Here is a 7,258-nt window from a genome sequence, read left to right on the forward strand (position 1 = left end):
TGGAGAAGAATGGAGAAATGATTTCATGATAATGAGATTTTTTAGAAGTATCATCTATACGCGAAAGAGGATGAAGAGAGTTTGTGAGAAGATAACAGTTTTTGCTTTGATTTGCACGTCTGAATGGTCAACCTTTGGTCATAAAATATAAGGTAATAACTGAGTTTGACTTTTTCATAAAGTTTGGTCTACTTTTAAAAGATAATCCATTTTGTAGTGAATAAGTTTTGATCTAATTGGTCTAATTGTCAAGAACAACTCATATTTGATATAATAGTAAAAAAAAAAAAATTACTATGATCTATTAAGTAACATTAAAAAAATACTTAATAAAAAAAAAGTAAAAAAATGTTAAATTTACATGATAGTAAAAATAAATTACTATGATCTACTGGATAACAATAAAAAAAAAACTTAATAAAAAGAAGTAAAAAAAGGCTAAACGCAATATTAGAGTGCCACGTGACAACTTCATACACTCTCACATGAGATCTTTGCTTTTATATATACTAGCTTGTAACCCATGCAAATGCATGGAATTTTTATTTAAAATTTTTTAATAATTTTTTGATGTATTTTTATAACATCTCAAAAGTATTTTTCTTTTTTTATATAATATCATCAAAAGTAAATCAAATCATACTTCATTATAGTGACATATATTAACACACTTTGAATAAGGGGGAAAAAATTAAACTTACAAAAGTGGAAAAACAAATAGTTTTCTTCATAACATCATAAAAATTTAGGTACATAGCTCAAAATAACATTTATAATCTTAAAATAAACCAAAATAACATTTATAATCTTAAAATAAACCAAAAGTCAACTAGTTTAACCCCTTAAAAGTTTATGGGTCTAATGCTGTGAGCAACAAAGCCGTAGATGATCTTTTTGCATACCTGGACATATCAGTACTTAAAAAAAATATATGTTAAATTGATTCCAAATGAAGAACAAATACAGATGCGAAATTAGTTCTACCATCTCAAATCTAAATCACATGAATCAATGTTAGATAGCTTATTATTTCTTTTTCCATTAAACACGTCTAATAAAAATCTCTAAATCGAAAAAAAAAAAACAACTATTTTTATGGTAAGCATTAAATGTAGCTTGTACTCATTTTCTTGCCCACTTATCTAATCTAACAATAGGTAAATTATCACGTTTTATATTTCCCATATTTCACCATGATTTTAATTGCCTCATTTGCAACAAACAAATGTCCTAACACCCAAACACAAATCCACAACTACCCAAAGTATACCAACCACAAACCAACATAAATTCATTGGAAAGATGATTAAAATAATAATAACATTAAGTAACACCTTTTTCCCAATTTAAAAAAATAAATTCAATTAAATTTTCAATTAGAATTACTTAATATATTAGTTGCATTCGCTAGTAAATTACATTATCAATACAATTTTCCATTAACGTAATATTTATCTTCAGCTTTACAAATCGCAAATGGCTTCAATAAAATAAAAAGGAAGCACTGACTCACTTAAAGTTAAATAAGGGAAGCACTATTTGTCATTGAGCATGAACAGAAGAAAGAATGTGTAGGACTTTAATGGCAATGTTGTAGGTATGCTACCGCAAGGAGAGTTGAGGATGCTTATGAACTAAAATAGAGTAGGCCATTCAAACCTGATGAGTTTGAAAACCAAGACATCAATCATCATTCTGCTACTTTTCATTTAAAATTTTTTAATTACAAATAATCCCTTAGACAATAGTGTCATTAAAAATACATAATCTAAGCATGAATCTCCATTAATACACCAAAGAAACCGTGCATAGATTATGCAGTCCTCTCCAATCATCTTAAGGGTCACATTTATAAAAAAAAAATCCTCTAATTTCCTTTTAAGTTGTAAACTCATGGTTATTTCTTTCTGCAAATTATGTATGTTTGATCCTAACATTTATAGGAATAATCAAGCTGCATCTCTCTTCAATAACTACCTAAAATTTAAAAGACATTACAGCAGGGAAACATCTTAAAGAAACAAACTTACCCTTGTTTTTTTTCCAAGAGTTGCATAATTTTTTAGTGGTGCATTGGTCAAATCCAAGGCAAGCTTCACATATGCCACAAAATCTCTTTCTCGTGATTTGGCTTAGTTGCCCTCAGTTCTTACACAAATCAAATGCACTCAATTTGCCCTGTATACTTCCTGTGTACTTAGGTGTAATGTCCCTCTCTTTTTATTATCAATGAATCTTTATTACTTATCAAAAAAAATAAATCAAGTGCACTCAATTTGCATAGAGTAAGAAAATGTAAATATTAAGTATACTAAATGGCACAATGGATTCTACATAGCCACCTTCCCTAAGCATATCAAAATATGCCCAAAGGATCCAAAAGCCAAGACAAAGTATTCAAATTAAAAACTTTCACCCCTAACCATAACACTATTTGCCTTATAAACAACTTTTGCATGTTGATTCCCAATTATTAAGACTACGAATTTTGGAGCAAAGCAAATGAGGATGGATATTTTTTAATTAATGATATATATCTTAAGACAACTGCAGGTATTGTTTTATCAAATTTTATTGTTTCTCTTTCTCCTAATCTCCCATTAAGTTATGCATTAAAATATGAACTTTGATAGTTTTATTGATTTTAAAAAATTAAGTGTCCTGTTTTATTCAGGTCCAATTTCTTTGTCATATTTGTTCCCTTTAAGAACAAAGAATGGTTTTGGGAAATGTTCATTGATTTTATTCATCAGAACCTATATTTGTTCTACATATTCACTGGAAAATTTAAACAAACACATAGAAAAAACACAAAGATAATCAAGACAAAATTAATTTAAAAACAGTGCAGAAAGTTATTCAAAATAGAACAGATTTAATGAAATAGTGCAGTGCAGTGCAAATTTTTATGAATCAGTGCAGTGTAGATTTTGTGAAACAGTGTAACAAAGATTTTAGTTGCAAAGAAAAGCAGATTTTAGATGTGTAACAGTGCAGGAAAATAACATTTTGAAGAAGAAATCTTTTTAACAAATTGGATACATAGACCAAATTTTATTCACTGAGAAATTTAAACAAACAAATAGAGAACAAACACAAAGATGACCAAAATAGAACCTTCAAACTCACACTGCTCATTTTATAGAACTTGGCATATTAAACAAAGATCCCAAAGCCAAAGCTTATTAGTAAAATCACATACCAAATAAAGTGGAGGTTGTAATGTGGTTTTGGAGAAGGAGGTGGGCAGAGAAAAGGGAGGATAGACTAACAGAACACAACGTATTCAAGGTCTAGTGATACCCATTGAGAAGCTTCAAATAGGGCAAATAAAAAATCCTTTAAAAAACCTTTCTTTTGATGGTATAGATAATAGATTATACAATATCAATTGATTTTTTTATATTCTAAATAAAATTTGAGTAGTGGTAAATTATGATAAAATAAGTTTCAAGACCCCTTTATATATAAAACACTTAAGTCAGAACATAAATTCCCGAAGTCATAATCTATTCAAGCTAAAGATAAACCACACACAAAGACATTTAACGTTCTTTCAAACATTACCCTAATAAAAACATGTGAGAGAGAGAGACACACACACGGAGACAGAGAGGGGGTAATTATAGAGAGACAAAGTGAGAAAACTGGTGAATCTATTGGACAAAATTCTGTTTTGATTAGTATATTAAAGCCAATGAATGTTTTAGATACCAAAGAATGTTGAAGGCTGATAACAAAGGGATTTTGAAGACACCATTGTTGATTTATTTAAGTTTTAATTTTCTTCAAGAATACCTTACAAATTGGCACCTTGACTAACTCTTCTCCCTTGCTTGGTTGAGAATCTGTTCTTGTTAAAAGAAACTAATACAAAAGGAAAAATACAGAGGTATTTACAATTTAAAGAAAACAGGTTAAACAGCCAAAATTAATGACATAAACTTTACAACATTTCCTAATAGTGCAAAGCAATAAAAATAAGGAACCAAGCCAACTAAAACTCAGGCAAAAGAAATTGTATTTTCAAAAAAATAAACCAAAGAAAACTTAATTTTGTAGAGAACTATCCCAAATACACCAATTGGCAAAATGTAATCCAATGATACTAATATTGAGATAGAAAAGAGAAGAAGTCAATTGGAGAAATAACATAATCAACCTAATGGAAGTCACAGGATAGTGAATGTGAAGAATGATAGTTAGAATGTCCTAACCTGCCAGTTTTATCCAGCAATGTTTCTTGATAACACCTGGTGAACGTCGTAAATCTGTCTAAACAGAGGTAATTCAAATAACAAATACATAATGGATAGAATCTATTACAAAGTATAAGATAAGCGAAAGAGAAATTAGTCTTTCTTAAACAATGCTAACCCAATCTCCAAGTATGTTTAATCATATCTAAAACAAAATAATAAAGTACCAATATACCCCATTGTCATAGTCAATCTTTCTTTAAAAGACTGATTTTCTATTTGTAATCTTATCACTTCTATGATACCATTTCTATTAAATGGTCTTCAATTGGCATATCTCATCCATATATGTTAAGAAATCACACCGGATTGATTTGCATATTTTAGCACGTAACAAATATTGATTTCAGAATTTAATCAAACAAATTGGAATCAAAGAGAGACTATATACCAATTAGGAATAGCAACCACACTGAATTCAAACCCACAACCCCATTGATTAAATAGTACAAAAATATTAATATTTTTTGGTCAAACCCCACATGGGAAAAAATAATCCAATCTCTCACTATTAGTTAATGAACCACCAACCTCTCCTTCAATTTCACATACACTGTCTGTGGAAGACACTAACAAAAACTTTGTAGACACAAAGGAGCTGCTTTAGTTTAATTAGTATCAGGTAAAAAAAATAAAAAAGGGGAAAGTTTTTCCCTGATTTAATCAAATAAAATATATGGCACTTGCAATTTGCAAATAAAACAGTAAAAGAGAGACTAGAGAAAAGAGTTTGAAGTAATTGTAGTAAAAAAAAGCGCCTAAAAATCTGTTGCAAGGTGTATAACATACATTAGTTATCCATCTTTTTATTTGTTATTTAAAAATGCAGTAATTAACCCAAAAATTCCCATAATCCCACTTACAAAAACTTATAATTACTATACACTTTGAAGCATCCATGTTGAAATCTGTTTATAATCCCTAATGTATAATACAATAGACAAAAGAAAAATAACAGTTTATACCTTGTACAAAAGAGAAAGTGTATAATACAATAGTCAAATTTTGGCTGAATGGCTTTCACAAATGGTTTAATTATTTATAGCCCGTTGACCTCATGTAAACATTCCCGGCAGAATTCCATTCAAGCAAAATATAATAAACGATAAAATGGTTTTATTTTTCAATAATCTTCTCAATGTTCCCCTTAAACAAAGCAACTTAAGAAAGAGAATAAACATCTGAATTTCAATTCAAATTCAAACACAGAGAAGTGATGCGTACCTTTCATCGGTCTGTGTTTAGTTCCGATTATGTTGGTCACGGAGTAGTGCCGATCCTCAATCTCAATTCCTATGCGCTTACAGACTGTATCTATCTCTCTCTATTTCTGTCTCTCCGATTCTGTATATCTGCCTCTCTCTATTACCGGTGCTAGTTAAGAGAAAAACCCAGAAAATTTGCAGCAACCACTGGTTCAATATTTCAGGATAGTTAACAAACTTTAACAACGAAAATTATTCCAAAAATCCTAACCAGGTAAATATAATAAAATTATTATTTTAAAAAATTATCTAATTGGACCCATTATAATAGCTTGACTAATCAATGGCCAAAGATATCATTAAGATGCAATTACGAACATATCAAACCAACATAAACACACATAATTAAAAAAAAACAAACAAAAAAAAAAATTGTTCTTTCTTTTTTTTAATTTTCCAAATAGTTTTAGCCATGAAACTAAATCATGGTTTGAGAGCTATTGCAAAATTAAAAAAAAAAAAAAAACTCTTAAAAACCGCCAAACTAAGAACCAAACACATAGGCAATAGTTTGAAAGAGAGAGAGTTTGATCGGATGTTTCTGTTATCCAAAAGAAAAACCAAATATAACACAGATATCTGATATTAAAAACCATTCTATCCCAAATTCCTTACTCAAAACTGAATCTAAGCCAAAACCTAAATGCAATCCAATACAACACAATCAAAATACCCAAACCTAGATCATATTTAAACCCAAATTTAAAGAACCAAGAAAACAGAGACTAACCGATGGAGGATACGGATCTAATGGGTTGTCTCTCTAGTTCTCTGTATCTGCCTCTCCGTATCTCAATACCTCTTGAACCTTTCATTGTATTTAATTTTGACCGGTGGTAGTTCTCTCTATCTCCGTATCTCCCTTTCACCAAACCGCTTCAACAAATCGTCCACCTTTATGGTCTGGGTTTTGGACGATGAAGAAGGAATTTGGCCATGGAGAAGTGGAACAGGGAAGGAGAAAGAGAAAATCAGAATTTAGTTTGTTGTATTTTAGGGTTTTATGTATTATCGGGTTAGAGAAAAAAAAAAAATCGGGATTTCTGTTCTCTCTCTTTCTCAATACCTGTAGGACGAACAATTGATCGCACGGTTCTCCACTGGATTGCAAGGTTTTATTTTTTAATTTCTCCTTCCCTTTGCCTGTAACGCAGTATCGCTTGTTTTTTTTTTTTGTGTAGAGAGAGAAAAGAAAGAGATCGGTAGGGTTTTTTTATTGCAATGTTTTTTTGTTTTTTTAACCAGTTATTTAATTTATGCTTTTATATTGCATGCGTGGCAGAATTATGAAAGGCGAAATAGTTATAACGTCCTGCTGTTTTACTTTAAAGTTGTATACATAACAGCATTTTTAAGGGGTCTTTTCCCTTATTTGTCAATTTCTCCTTAAAGGTAAGAATAAACGTTCTCTTAGTTTCTATTATTATATATAGTATATGAAGTAAATGATATGACTAGTGTATGTCTCCCACAATGTGTGGGCTAGCTAGTTTTATTTATTTATTTTGAATTAGGATACTTGTATTTGTTATTTATGGTAAAATAAATAAAACTCTCTAATTTATATGTATGGTATCTTAAAATTTTAAAGCTCTATTAATCTATACTACTATTTAAGGGGCTTCTCCTGTTTGGATTCTTATTTTTTTAGTTCAAAAATGCCCCTACAGTCTTATGTTTAAATAGAGACAAAACTAAAGGACAATCCGGTAAAACTCATTTTTTTAGTTCAAA

At 29.8% G+C, this 7,258-nt stretch overlaps 1 long non-coding RNA gene across 2 annotated transcripts; it reads right to left on the minus strand.

The window, feature by feature from the left end:
• Positions 1 to 706: 706 nt before the first annotated feature.
• Positions 707 to 6,740, minus strand: LOC142637197 (uncharacterized). Of its 2 annotated transcripts, none has more exons than XR_012844578.1 (3): positions 6,255 to 6,740; positions 5,484 to 5,671; positions 707 to 1,659 (listed from the first exon to the last, which is right to left on the minus strand). It is a non-coding gene; the product is annotated as an uncharacterized LOC142637197 (long non-coding RNA). The 2 variants fall into 2 exon arrangements; XR_012844579.1 differs by lacking the exon at positions 707 to 1,659 and adding an exon at positions 4,920 to 5,180.
• Between the last annotated feature and the right edge of the window lie 518 nt (positions 6,741 to 7,258).

This window comes from Castanea sativa, chromosome 5, assembly GCF_040712315.1.
Source record: "Castanea sativa cultivar Marrone di Chiusa Pesio chromosome 5, ASM4071231v1".
NCBI classification, from domain to species: domain Eukaryota; kingdom Viridiplantae; phylum Streptophyta; class Magnoliopsida; order Fagales; family Fagaceae; genus Castanea; species Castanea sativa.